Source organism: Puma concolor, chromosome A1 (assembly GCF_028749965.1).
Source record: "Puma concolor isolate L17-30 chromosome A1, mPumCon1.1.hap2, whole genome shotgun sequence".
Classification (NCBI taxonomy): domain Eukaryota; kingdom Metazoa; phylum Chordata; class Mammalia; order Carnivora; family Felidae; genus Puma; species Puma concolor.
This window is the reverse complement of record NC_141667.1, coordinates 239,927,565-239,941,210: the sequence shown is the minus strand read 5'-3', so window position 1 is coordinate 239,941,210 and position 13,646 is coordinate 239,927,565. Positions and strand designations below refer to the sequence as shown.

Genomic DNA, 13,646 nt, shown 5'->3' with positions numbered 1-13,646 from the left:
CTTGGAAGGAAGACAGGGATGGAGCAAGGGCACTATTTCCTAAGAGTTCTGTGTTTGCTGAGGTCTGAAATGAGCTGAGAAAGTAGTCGTGTTAACTAAATTAGCATAGGTGGGAGAGAATATTGAGAGGCTCTGAGGGTCAGTTTGATGTGTCCAGTTGGCGAGGCTATCGTTCCCAGTTATTTAATCAAACGCTTATCTAGGTGTTGCTCTGAGGTATTTCATACACGGGGCTAACATGTATAATCAGCTGACTCTAAGTAAAGATTATCCCGAATAGTATGGGTGGGCCTGCGCCAATCAGTTGAAAGCCTTTAACAACATTAACTGAGGTTTCCCTGGGGTGGGAAACCTTTCGCCTGTCCACAGCAGCTTCAGCTTTTGCTCCCGAGTTTCTGGCTTGCAGGCCTGCCCCACAGGTTTTCAACTCGCCTTGCCGGCCCTCACAGTTGTTGGAATATGTATCTCTCCCTCCCCCTCCCTCTCTCGCTCCCTCCTCTGTTTCCCCTTAAGCCTTAATGCTCAAGCTGACTTACAACAGAAGAACAACCACCGTTTATTATCAAGGGACAAGGAAGACAGGCCTCTATCTCATTTATTCTGTCTCCTTCTGGAGTCTGGCACGTGGTGCTCAATAAGTGATGAGTTGAATGAAGCACGTCATATTAGCAATTGCTACAAACACCTCTGGGGCATCTAAAACAACATTTTAAATGTCTTTGCTGGGAAGTGGGTAATTTCTATGAAAAAGGCATCGTCTGGCTTTCAAAAAAAAAAGTATTCTCATATAAGTCACATTAAACACACTGTTGAAAATGTGGGAAACGGAAGGCGCACACACTCGCGTTCGCGATCAGAACATGACTCGTGTCAGCTTTCGGTGCATTTCCTGGAGGCTCCTCTCCTCCCGAACCCCCACCCCGTGCAAATGTTTTTGTGCAGAGGCAGTCACGCTGTGTTTAAAATTCCTCCCAGCTTCCTCTCTTGATACGACTTAATCTTCATAAATCTCATTTTCTCTTTGTTTATTTAGTTTTCTGTTGAAAAAAGCAAAATCGATTAGCGCTCATTAATAAGATGTAACTTTGTGGGGCCCTTTCAGATGCGCGACCTTTTCCACGGGCTCTCTTTTTATCCTGCAAACAGGAATAGGGCAAGTCTTTTCATCCCCGGGCTACAGATGAGGAAGCTGGCCTGGGAGTCCCTCAAGAGCTTGTCCAGCCTGCCCGATGGCAGGCCTTCTGAAAAATACGCTGTTTCTCCTTTGCCACGCAGTCTTGTTTTGCTTGTTTTACGCCATCTTCTCTTTCGTGGCTAAAGGGATTGATGGGTTGAGAGAGCACTCCTGTTCATCTTGTTCTGTGAGAAAGAACGTGCAAAGGCTCAGTAGCTCGTTCCATATCGTATCGTATGGTGTCAGTATTTTCCCGCAACTTGACAAGTGAAGCGCGCCTTTTTTCTTTAGGGGCGTGACGATTCCTGTTTTACTTCAATTTCTGTTTTCAAGTTTAGGTCACATCCCAGTGATGTTTACCGAGGAAAAGTGAACTCTGGAGAGCCACGGTTTTAGGCTTCGGGCTAGTCGCTGGTAGCCATCCCACTCGACATCCACGTAATCGGATACGTACTTACGATGGACGGACAAAAGTGCCGCATCATCACCCAACTCCATTGGAAGGGCGCAAAGTAAAATGAGTAGCTGAGTGCATAAATAAGTACAGTTCAGCTACGATTAAAGAAATGCTCAGAGGGGCGCCTAGGTGGCGCAGTCGGTTAAGCGTCCGACTTCAGCCAGGTCACGATCTCGCGGTCCGTGAGTTCGAGCCCCGCGTCGGGCTCTGGGCTGATGGCTCAGAGCCTGGAGCCTGTTTCCGATTCTGTGTCTCCCTCTCTCTCTGCCCCTCCCCTGTTCATGCTCTGTCTCTCTCTGTCCCAAAAATAAATAAACGTTGAAAAAAAAAAAAATGCTCAGAGATTAAGAATGAGCACAGCGAGCTGAATCTCTTTTTCACATGAAGAAGTAACTCCGAATACAGCATTCTCTCCATTGGGGGTATACTCAGAAATACTAAGGAACTTCTGCTGTTTTGCTGTGTCCTGAAGCAAATCGTGCCACATTAGAATAAACAATTCCCTTACATTAAATATATTACATGAAAAAAAATAAACAAACAATTCCCAGATATGGCTGATTAAAATCGCATGTGATCACATTAGAGCACGAAAACATGACTTGACTTCCTTTGCCCTCAAGGAGCTCACGTGTACTGCAAATAATAATGCCCCCCCCCCCAGCATTAACTGTCTGTGGTGATGTCGTGTGCTGAGCGTGGCTCTAGTTTTGAGTTTTCTTTGAACCCACGCTGTGTAACTGTTCTTGAGTCTCGCTCACAAGCTGATATTAACTGTGCTTCTTCTGGGTTTGACCAGTTTATGACTAAGACTTGCTCTCCTCCCCTCTCCGATTTCTAAAAGAATTGCACTGATGCTGGGAGAGGATTTCTGACCATAGGGACTTCCTGAATCTCCTTCAGAGAATACCACGTAAGTGTTGCCGGCTACCACGCCAGAGACCAGCTCAGCTTAATAGCAGCTACTCTGCCACAGCGACAGGGGCTTTGTCGAATTGCAGAAGCTATCTAGAAGGTACTTAAAGATGGTGTACATTCCACTTCTTCGAAAGGTCAGCTTGGGAAACCTGTCTAGAGAGATAGTAAGGATAAACATATCCTCCCAGCTCTGTAATATCAAGAAGCCAGCATGGTTCTCTAGAGGTAAGTTTACATACCAGCATAATTCATGAAATTAATGTGCCGGGAGGTTCATAAAGGGTACAGTTTTACTGCTGTGTGTGTGTGTGTGTGTGTGTGTGTGTGTCTCCTTAGAAAATTTTGGGATGTTACTATTATTTTTTAAATTAATTTATTTAAATTCAAGTGAGTTAACATACAGTGTAGTCTTGGCTTCAGGAGTAGAACCGGTGATTCATCTCTTACACACGACACCCAGTGCTCATCCCAACACGTGTCCTCCTTAGTGCCCACCACCCTTTTAGCCCAGCCCCCCACCCACCTCCCCTCCAGCAACCCCTCAGTTTCTTCTCTGTATTTGAGAGTCTTTTACGGTTTGTCCCCCTCTCTGTTTTCTATTTGTTTGTGTGTTTTTTGTTTTTTGTTTTGATTTTGCATTTCTTCCAATCAGTAACCCGGTGGAAAAATGCTGTCTGAGGTGAATGTTTCATAAACGCTGTAAACCCGCCTTTATGAAGATCTCAGGTGATTCACCAATAACCTGAAATCAGCCTGAATCTGCGTGCATTCAAGCATTCTTGTAAGCGGACACTTAACAAGCGTGAGTCCGTTGTTGGAGACTATGCTGTGTAGCCTGGCAAATAAGCTCCCATTTGTTTTCATGTCCTTCATATAGAGGGACTGCGGACAAGCCAGGTCTCAGAAGAACGGAGGAGAACCCTCCTCCCTTCCCCGTGGGCGGTTGTGCCCAACGGGTGTGGCTTCAGAGATGTCCCGCCGAGTCGGGTACCCTAGTTTACCCTATGCCACGGACCTGGTAAACGTTGGGATAGTGGATGTGTCACACCCTTGAAAACTACAAAACATCGTGACATATAAGGTAGAATCCTTATCGTAATAATCCTGTCATCTTCAGAAATAAAATGTGAAACTTCTGCTTGTGGATACTGTGCAGTTAGCTGAGGCCGGCCAGTAACTCTACTGTAACAACTAGGAAAAACTAGAGAAATTACAAAAATGAATCTGGAAAGGCGCCCCTGGGTTGTGGAAGAAATGAGTCGTAGATGAACTAACATCACAGAGACAGAGAAATTGTTTGCAGGTAAGCTGCAGACCCACAGATGTTTTTGGCCCTGGTGACATTTATTGATTCTGGGCACAGGTTGAGGATCAGGCGTGGCTCGGGCAGAGGGTCCTAGTAAAGGTAAGAGAAACCAACAAAGCTCTAACCAACTGGGGGCCTAGTGTGAAAATATTACAAACTTGAGGGGCTTCACCTTCAAAGCTGGTTTTCTCCACAAGACGTTTGCTGAGTTCTCAGGGTTCATAGGATGCGGGGAAGTGAAGCTGAAAGTTTCTAAGGGGCAAATGAAACCTCCCACAGGCTTATGTTCTTAAAAAGCAAGATGCGGGGCGCCTGGGTGGCACAGTCGGTTAAGCGTCCGACTTCAGCCAGGTCACGATCTCGCGGTCCGTGAGTTCGAGCCCCGCGTCGGGCTCTGGGCTGATGGCTCAGAGCCCGGAGCCTGTTTCCGATTCTGTGTCTCCCTCTCTCTCTGCCCCTCCCCCGTTCATGCTCTGTCTCTCTCTGTCCCAAAAATAAATGTTGATAAAAAATTAAAAAAAAAAAAAAAAAAAGCAAGCAAGATGCCTCTCGGGGATCGGGCCCACTTCAAGCACATGGCTGTTTCTTCCTGGCCTTAAGGCGTTTGCCAGATTTTGGGATTCCTGGGTTAAGCGTCGGACTTCAGCTCAGGTCATGATCTCATGGTTCGTGAGTTAGGGCCCCACTTCGGGCTCTGTGTTGACAGCTCAGAGCCTGGAGCCTGTTTCCGATTCGGTGTTTCCCTCTCTGCACCCCCCCCCCCAAATAAACATTAAAAAAAAAAAGACTTTTGCCAGATTTTGAAGCTTTGTAAGGGTGAGGAACCTGGAAAGTTGGTTTGAAAATGTCTGACTCTTCTAGAGTTGAGGAAACAGACACCCCCTGGGCTCTCCATCAGAAGTAGGGAGGGCTATACTCAAGGAACTGGGTGAACCAAAGATCTGTAGAGTCTTACTAAAACTGCAACCCAGCCCCAGCCCAGTTCAATTATTGATTGGATTCACATGATCAGCCACTCATATCCAAGAAGAAAAGGGACATGCTCTCTAGTGGAATATAGCATCAGCAGGAACTTACATATTTCTAAATATCTGCCATACAATCAATAATATCTAGACATGCATGGATATAAATTAATATAGGCTGTACAAAAGTAAACATTTTCTAGATGTTTTCTCCCACTCTAAAGAGATTTTGATGTAAGTGGAAAAGCAACTATTTATTTATAAGTCCGTTTTTTTTAAGTTTATTTATTTTGAGAGAGACAGAGCGAGTGAGGGAGGAGCGGAGAGAGGGAGAGAGAGAGAGAATCCCAAACAGGCTCTGAGCACAGAGTCAGACTTGGGGCTCAACTCATGAAACTGTGAGATCATGAACTGAGCTGAAACCAAGAGTCAGCTTCTTAACTGACTGAACCACCCAGGCGCCCCAGAAAAGCAACTCTTTAATAAAAGTATGACGTTTATGTTAGTAGGTAGATAATTGGAATGAGATGCCTATTCTTTTTCACTCATCCTTTACCTCATTTGATATATGACTTCCAGAAATGTCAGTCACACCTCTGATATTATTTTATGCTTCTTAATGTAACTTATATTTTATACTTTTTCTGTTCTTCCTATGTCTTATGTTTTTAGGTACTTATTAAATATTAGAAACTTGGCAATTAAAAAGCATCAAACTATAAGAAACGAAGTAGATAGATGTTCCGTTAAATTTAGCATTCTTATTAATGATAACCAAAGGCAGAATTAGGAAAAAAAAATAGAGAAGAGAATATAGACAGATAACTCAGTGGGAATCTGGTTACAAATTAATCTTAAACTGCAAAGAATTAGCAGTGGAGAACGCAGACTTTTGCGTTGGAAGGTCCGTGTTAGGATCCTGCTTCATCGCTGTTCAGCTGTGTGACTTCAGTCAAGTGTCTTAACCCCTCTAAGCCTTAGTTTCTTCAACCCTAACAAGCAGAGGTAATAATGTCGAATTTGTAGTGTAATGAAGTTTTAAATGAAATAGGGCAAGTGAAATTCTTGGCGTGTATTGAGTGATAACTATTATTGTTGCTGTTGTTACTTATACCCCATCCATATTCTAAAAGTGGGGGTGGGGGGAAGTAGAGAAAGAGGCAAGAAAAAGAGCTAAAATGAGTTATGCTGGAGTGACCAAAAGGAAAGTGGAGACGCATGGGAATGGAGAGGCAAACAAGGAGGGGAGGTTACGGTAGGAAGTTGGGCAGCTTTGCGGGCCGTGAGAATGAGCTCGGAGTGGAAGGTGGGGCATTTTGAACCGGCAATGTGATCTAATATTGGGACAATTACAAGTGAAGAAAGTCCTAGGACTTTGCCGGTCACATTTTATGATAGGAGAAACCAGGAGAGGCAGAAAGGTGAAAGGAACCGGGAAAATGCTGAACACTGCTAAGGACACACAAGAATTATCCTGAAAGAGACGGAAAGGAGCAGCATCTGGAGATTGACTCTGTTACATTTTCAGAGATGTGTTATTTCACGAACCTGGGTCGTGTGCAGAAAAGTCTTCCCTGATCACATTTTCTGCAGCTCCTCCCAAGACCAGGTGCTGTACTTCCATTCCTGCCAAAGAGGAATATGTAATTACGTAAAAAAGTTAAGCCGTGCTTATGTTTTTGTAAAGAAACGCTACATTCGTGTGGTTCAAGATGGTAAGAAAGTGTATGCAGTGAAAATGCTCCCTCCTATTCATTGTCCCCTAGGTATATGATTTTCAGCAGACAAGCAAAGCTGTTGTCTTTGTTTCTTATATATATTTCTAGAGATATTATTTATATGTATTAATATAAAGGTTTTCCTTTAGGACATAAATGATGCCATAACACATATACTGTTCTGGACTGTATTTTTCTCTTCAACAGTATTCTTTGGAGTTTAGTCCATGGTAGCATACAAAAACCTTCCCTATTTTTTTTTTTCCTTTACCAAGCTGCTTGAGATTCTATTTTATGGAATTATTAAAAAAATTTTTTTGGGGGCGCCTGGGTGGCGCAGTCGGTTAAGCGTCCAACTTCAGCCAGGTCACGATCTCGTGGTCCGTGAGTTCGAGCCCCGCATCAGGCTCTGGGCTGATGGCTCAGAGCCTGGAGCCTGTTTCCGATTCTGTGTCTCCCTCTCTCTCTGCCCCTCCCCCCGTTCATGCTCTGTCTCTCTCTGTCCCAAAAATAAATAAACGTTGAAAAAAAAAATTTTTAAAAAAAAATTTTTTTTTGATGTTTATTTATTTTTGACAGAGACAGAGACCGAGACCGAGACAGAGACAGAGCATGAGCGGGGGAAGGGCAGAAAGAGAGGGAGACACAGAATCTGAAAGAGGCTCCAGGCTCTGAGCTGTCAGCACAGAGCCTGACGCGGGGCTCGAGCTCACAGACTGCGAGATCATGACCTGAGCCGAAGTCGGACGCTCAACCGACTGAGCCACCCAGGCGCCCCTATGGAATCATTTTAATTCATGTAACCAGTCATTCATTTTTTAAACTTTATTTATTTTGAGAGAGAGAGCGTGCACGCATGCTTCTGAGTCGGGGAGAGAGTGGCGCAGAGCCCCACGTGGGGCTCAGTCTCACGTACCCTGAGATCATGACCTGAGCCAAAACCAAGAATCAGACACCCAACTGACTGAGACACCCAGATGCCCCATAACCTGTTCCTGATGGACACATGAACTGTTTCCAGTCTTTTGCGACTACAAAGAGTGCTACGGTGAGGAATCTTGTGCACACAGGATTTTGTACATGTGTATATAGATACTGACGATAAATTTCCAGAAGAGAGATTGTTGAGTCAAAGGATCTGTGCAGTTGTGATATGTAAGTAGATACTATCAAAAGTGCCCTTCCTCAAGGCTGTGACAACTTCATCTCCACAGTGGTATATGAGAGCATCTGAATTCCCCAAACTCTTAACACAGTATTTTATATTATTTTTTAAATAGTTGTCAAATTATAGCAAAAATGGTATATCTGCAGTTTTATTTTACATTTCTTTTATTATAAATGGAATTGAAACTATTTACTAATGTTTAAGAACCATTTGTATTTTCTGTAAACTATTCTATCGTTAGTATTTGTCTTTTGTCCCCCCCAACACTTTAAATATGTCATTCCACTCTCCTCTTGCTTGCATGGTTTCTGAAGAAAAGTCCAATGTGATTCTTTTCTTTGTTCCTCTATAGGGAGGATTCCCTGCCCCCCCTCTAGTCTTTTTCAAGATTTTCTCTTTGTCTTTGTCTACACTGTAGACATGGATATATGTTGAGCGTGAGGTACACTGTACATTTTTTTGGGTTTGTCCTACTTACTGTTCTCCGACCTTCCTAGATCTGTGGCTTAGAGTCTGTCATTAAGTTTGGAAATTTCTGAAATGTTATCTCTTCAAATATTTCTTCTGTGTTTCTCTCTTTTTTCTCCTTCTAGTATTCCAATTACATGTGTGATACTTCCTTTGTCGTTTTCCCACAGTTCCTGGATATTCTGTTCCATTGTTTTCTTTCTTTTATCTCCGCGTTTCAATTTGAGGAGTTGCTATTGACATATTTTCTGAGCTCACTGGTTCCTTCCTCGACTGTGTTCAGTGCCCTGCTGAACCCATCAAAGGCCTTCTTCATTTGTGTTGCAGTGTTTCGGATTTCTCGCACTTCCCGTAGATTCTCCCCTTTACCTTTCTCTTTTCTGCTTTCATCACCTATTGGTTCTTGCATGTTATCCACTTTTTCCATTAGAGACCTTAACCTATTAATGATGTTTTTTTCAAAAAAATTTGTAACGTTTATTTGTGAGAGACAGAGCACAAGCGAGGGAGGGGCAGAGAGAGAGGGAGACACAGAATCCAAAGCAGGCTCCAGGCTCTGAGCTGTCAGCACAGAGGCCAGTGTGGGGCTCAAACCCACGAACCTGTGAAGATCATGACTTGAGCCAAGGACGGATGCTTAACTGACTGAACCACCAGGTGCCCCTAGTGATGGTTGTTTCCAATTCCTGGTGTGATAATTCCAAAACTTCTAACTCTTACTTTGTCTTTGTACACTGTGCTTTTTTTTTTTTTTTAACCTTTTAACCTTTTTGTGGAAAGCTGGATATGATGTATTGGGTAAAAATTACTTAGGTAGACAAGGCTTTTGTGTGAGATTTTATATTTGTCTGGCCAAGAGTTAGGCTGTTTTTACTGTTTGCAGTTGCTGTGGGGTCAGGGACTAAAATTTCTTCCGGTGTCTTTTTCATCTCCCTTGTTTTATCTGGGAGGCTTCCTAAATAAGGTCTGAGTCTTGCCGTTCTTGTAGCTCTAATAATCCCTGTATTATGCTGGAGCCCTCTGGGTGTCGTGGAAAGATGTAGAGGCAGGGGAAGTGTTCTCTAGTCCTATGACTAGGTCTCAGTCTTTTAGGAATCCCGAACTGGGTATTTCCTTTTCCCCACAGTGAGGGCTAGAGGGGGCTGGAGGGAATGATGCCTTCCCCGTCTTTACATGTCAGACTAGAAAACAGAAGTCATATTTTTCTTATTGATTTATAGGAGCTCTTTATATATTAGGGAAATGAGTTCTTTATCTTGATATGAGATGGACATTTTTTCCATTTTGCCATTTATCTTCTGAATTTGTGTTTTCCCTCCATGCAGTCAAACAATGTTTTGTCTGTGGTAGAATTTGTCATTATTCCCTTTCGGGCATTTGGATTCTGTGATACAATTAGTAAGAACTTCACTACTGAGATTATGAAGGAATTCTTCCATTGTTTCTTTTACTATTTGTTATGGTTTTATTTTTTAATATTGAAATATTTGCTCCATTTAGGTTTTATCCTCACGTAAAGTGTGAGGAATAGATATTACTTATTTTTTCCCAGCTGTCTATTCAGTTGTTTCAAAACCATTTGCTCAATAGTTCATTCCCCACCTCCCCTGATTGCTTATCATGTATTAAATTATCCTATGTATTCAGGTCTATTTCTGTGATTTCTATTCGGTGTCATTGCTTTATCTATATGACAACACTACTCTCTGTTTTGAGTGTTATAGCTTTAAAATATTTAAAAATATTGTATGGCTAGTTACCTTCTCATTTTTCTTGTCAATTTCAAACATTTTTTTGGTCAATTTAAAATGAATTTTCTATATTAACTTTAGCATCCGAGTTTCTAATTAAAAAACATTGGTTTTTTTTTGTGTGTGTTCATGTTAAGTTTTTAGATTAATTTAGGAATGATTATGTATTTATGAAATTGAGTTTTTTCAATCTGAGAACACTACCTGCCTTTCTATTTGTTTAGTTCTTCGTTTGTGTCCCTAGAGAGCTTTAAATGTGTTTCTTCATGCAGACCTTGCACATTTTTGTTAATTGTATTCCCAGAAATTTATCTTTCTTGTTCCCCCCGTATTGTAACTATGGCCTTTATTCCTTCATTATGTCTTTTAACTAGTTGTTCTTGAATACATCTAAGCAATTTACTTCTGTGTAAATTTTTTTTATATTTATATTTATTTAATGCAAACATGCCATTTATAAAAATTTATAATATATGTATATATGTGCATATATGGCTATGCTAGTATATGCTTATTATATGCACAGTATAGTATGCATATAGTATATGCTCGTATATGCTTATTATACTAGAGGGTCATATACTTGGCACCATCACTTGTTAGCACTGTGGCAATAGGCATGTTACTTAATCTTTAGAAGTCCGTTTTTTCATGTGTAAAATGGGATAAGAGTACCTATCTCATACGGCGATTTTGAAAGTTAAAAGGGTAAAACACAAAAGCACTTAGTAGTGTGGAACACAGCAAGCAGCCAATAAATGTTGGCTCCAATAGTTCTGTCCTCTTACCGTTGAAGCTTACCTGTGGTCCACCAGGGTCAGAATAGGAACTGACTTCAACCTTCCCACACACTCCTCTCCAGTCCACACTCCTCACAATTTCCAAACCGGAGCCCTTGACTGAAGGGCTGTAGAGGAGGTGGGGAGAGTGGGGGAAATGGAGATGGGAGGGTGGAGGCCCAGTTACGCCTTTATTGTAGGAAGGGAATGAAAGCATTCCATGGTGATGTGCGTTTGGGGGTCCAAGGAAGTCAGGAGGAGGGGACATGTGTTAATGAAGAAAGCAGTAGAGGTGGGCAGAGCGCTTTTTCCAGCGGCCACCTGAAATTTGTAGGGACTTTATTACACCTTACAGGCCATCGTTTACATCCATGTGTCATAAACTCACCCCGGGCCCATGAAAGGGGTATCAGCAATCACGGGGAGCAGATCTCGGTGGGGCAGGGAGGGTTGGGGAAGCTGTTTCCAGATCTGCTGCCCCCTGTCTTAGTGCTCATTTCTCTTCTCGGCTCTCTTCACTTACCTCATCATTTATTCCCATCGGGGTCTAAGCACTAAATGATCAGCAGAAGAGACGGATGAAGAGAAAACCAGAGGGATTAAAATATTCTGAGAAGAGACAGCCTGAGAGAGCACTGCGATGGGAATCGATGATAGTATTTGCTGCATATCTCATGGGCAGAAATGTGGGGGGAAGGACATTAGGACTAGCCTAATGATAGCCCTTAAGTGTCTATTGTTTGCTGCCTGTTTTATATGCATTTTTGCTTTTATTCCTAACAACAGTCTTCCAAGGCAGGTGTTATTAAGCCAATTACACCACGTGTGTGGAAAGCAAGGCCTCATTCCTCTTGGAGTTGGGCATCTATGTACCAATTGAAAAATACTTATAAAACCTACGCACACAGGCGTGGACCCAGGAGCTCATGACCGTGGCGCAGCTGGAGGGGAATCGTGAGGAAGTCGGCCAGACACGGCCGGTGGAGTGGGTTCTGGCGAAAATGGGCCGCGACCCACGGAAGGGAAGGGATGATCGCCTTAACTGTAATAGGAAAGCAGGACCAAACAGAGGGGAAGGCACCTTGACCCGCACGTTGACGGCGCAAGGAAGGGGCGGAGGCTTCCTGCGGCTCGAGTTCGGTGTGCAGATGAAGTGTGGGTTCGTCCGCTGCAGTAGCGGAGCGACGCCGGGAGCACGCTGCTCCTCGGCGGGGAAGCGCTCCGTCAGCTACTTAGCCCCGGCTCCCACCGCCGCATCCTTTTTAAAGTGACAGTCACGAGGCTGCAGGATTCGGAAGCGGAAATGGTCTTTGCTCATTGGCTCACCATCTAAACTCGGACCGAAAGAATGTGGTTGGGGACAGCTGGCGGAAACTGTCCCAGGCCGGTCTTCAGTGGAAGCGTCCACGTGCTGCTCATGGCCTCCCTCACCGAGCGTCTGGCCCCCTCTCCCCCCGCCCCCTCCCGCCTGTCTCCCTTCATCAGCTTCTGCTGGCAAAGTAACCCACCCGGCACACGGGGCCCGCGCGGCCCAGGGACGGCCCCGCGTGAGCCGGCGCTGCTGGCTGCCTCCGTGCTGGATGCCGGCCACTCGGGTGGTTTATGAGAAGTGACACTTCCTCCCCGGCTTCTTGAGCAGTTACCGTGAAAGCCCACCGTCGACGTGACCGCCGTCAATGCCGCGGGGCAGGGCTCTGGTGCTTCCTAAACACGTAAGCACGACGCACGGAGTCAGCCCGCGGACACCCAATGACCTGGGACTGCGGCAAAGGGGTGTGGGAATGGCCAGGAGGGAGGACCCCCTCGCTCCTCGCCCTCCTCTCCGCCGGGGCCGGGCCGGAGCACGCCTTCCGCCCCGGGGGCGGCGGAAGGTCGCTCCGGGTCGCCGGCAACTCCCGCACCCGAGAAATCTGCCAATTCACGACTCCCTCTCATCTTCCGGCGAAACCCTCTCGTCCCGAGCAGGGCCAGCCCCAGGGCCTCACCTCCGGCCTCTCGCCGACTCCTGGGGCGGATCCCCCCCCCTCCCAACCCCGCGCCCCCATAAAGAGGCTGCCTCCCTTTCCCGGCGCAGGGGTCCAGTCCCCGCTCCCACCCCGCGCCTCACTCGCACGTCCCGCGGACTAGAGCCGTGCTCAAGTCCCGGCAACTTTCACCATCTTGACCCGAGAGCCGGGCCATTTCTGAGACAATGTGAACAAAGGGGAGCGGCGGGGTGAGGGGCCGGCGGGCGGACTGCGGGGCGAAGGTGTGCGCGCGCGGGGGGCGGGGGGCGGCGCGGGGGGTCCCGGCGCCGGCCGGCTGTCCCGGGCTCCGAGCGCGCCGCCGCCGGGCTCCGGGGCCGGCCTGGCTCGGCGGGGGCCCCCCGAGGCCCGGGGTGGCGATTTCTTTCTTTGTCCCGGCCCGTGGCCGGGCGCGGAGGCCGCTGGCCGCGGACAGGAAGCCGAGACCGGGCTCCGGGGCTCGGGCTTGCGCTTGGGGCCCCGCGAGGCAGGGCAGGAAGGAGCGGCTGCGGGCCCCAGGGCGCCCCCCACGCGCCTCCCGCGCGCTCCCCCGACTCCGCGGCTGGCTTCCGACCGTGGGGGAGACCCCGGAACTCCTCGGTCGGGCCGCAACCGCCAGGGCGGCACGGCTCGCCCTAAACAGCGTGGCTGGGGGCAAAGAGGGAGTCCACTGGCGCGCTCGCCTCCGCCCCGACCCTCCGAAGATGCGCGCGCTAGTGGAACTCGGGGGCCGAGGCGGTTCTCTGGCGCCCCCGCTGCCGGCTGCACCGCGGTCTCCCGGATCCGGGCTGCCAGGCTGGACCTAAACATAGCCGGGTGTGTAGAAACCGATGCCGTCAGAAAGCCCCGCACAGAACGGTGGGCACATCTGCCTCGCCTGTGTGTGTGTTGGGGGGGGGGGGGGTAGGGGGGGTAGGGAGAGGGAGAGAGAGACCGAGA

General features: G+C 46.6%; 1 long non-coding RNA gene across 1 annotated transcript in view; it reads left to right on the top strand.

Moving 5' to 3' along the window:
* The window catches only part of LOC112860872 (uncharacterized), a 53,359-nt gene extending 49,674 nt beyond the window's left edge, over positions 1 to 3,685 (top strand). Inside the window, exon 4 of the long non-coding RNA XR_015254125.1 lies at positions 2,476 to 3,685. This is a non-coding gene — a long non-coding RNA (uncharacterized LOC112860872). The remainder of the gene's footprint in view (positions 1 to 2,475) is intronic.
* Positions 3,686 to 13,646: the final 9,961 nt, after the last annotated feature.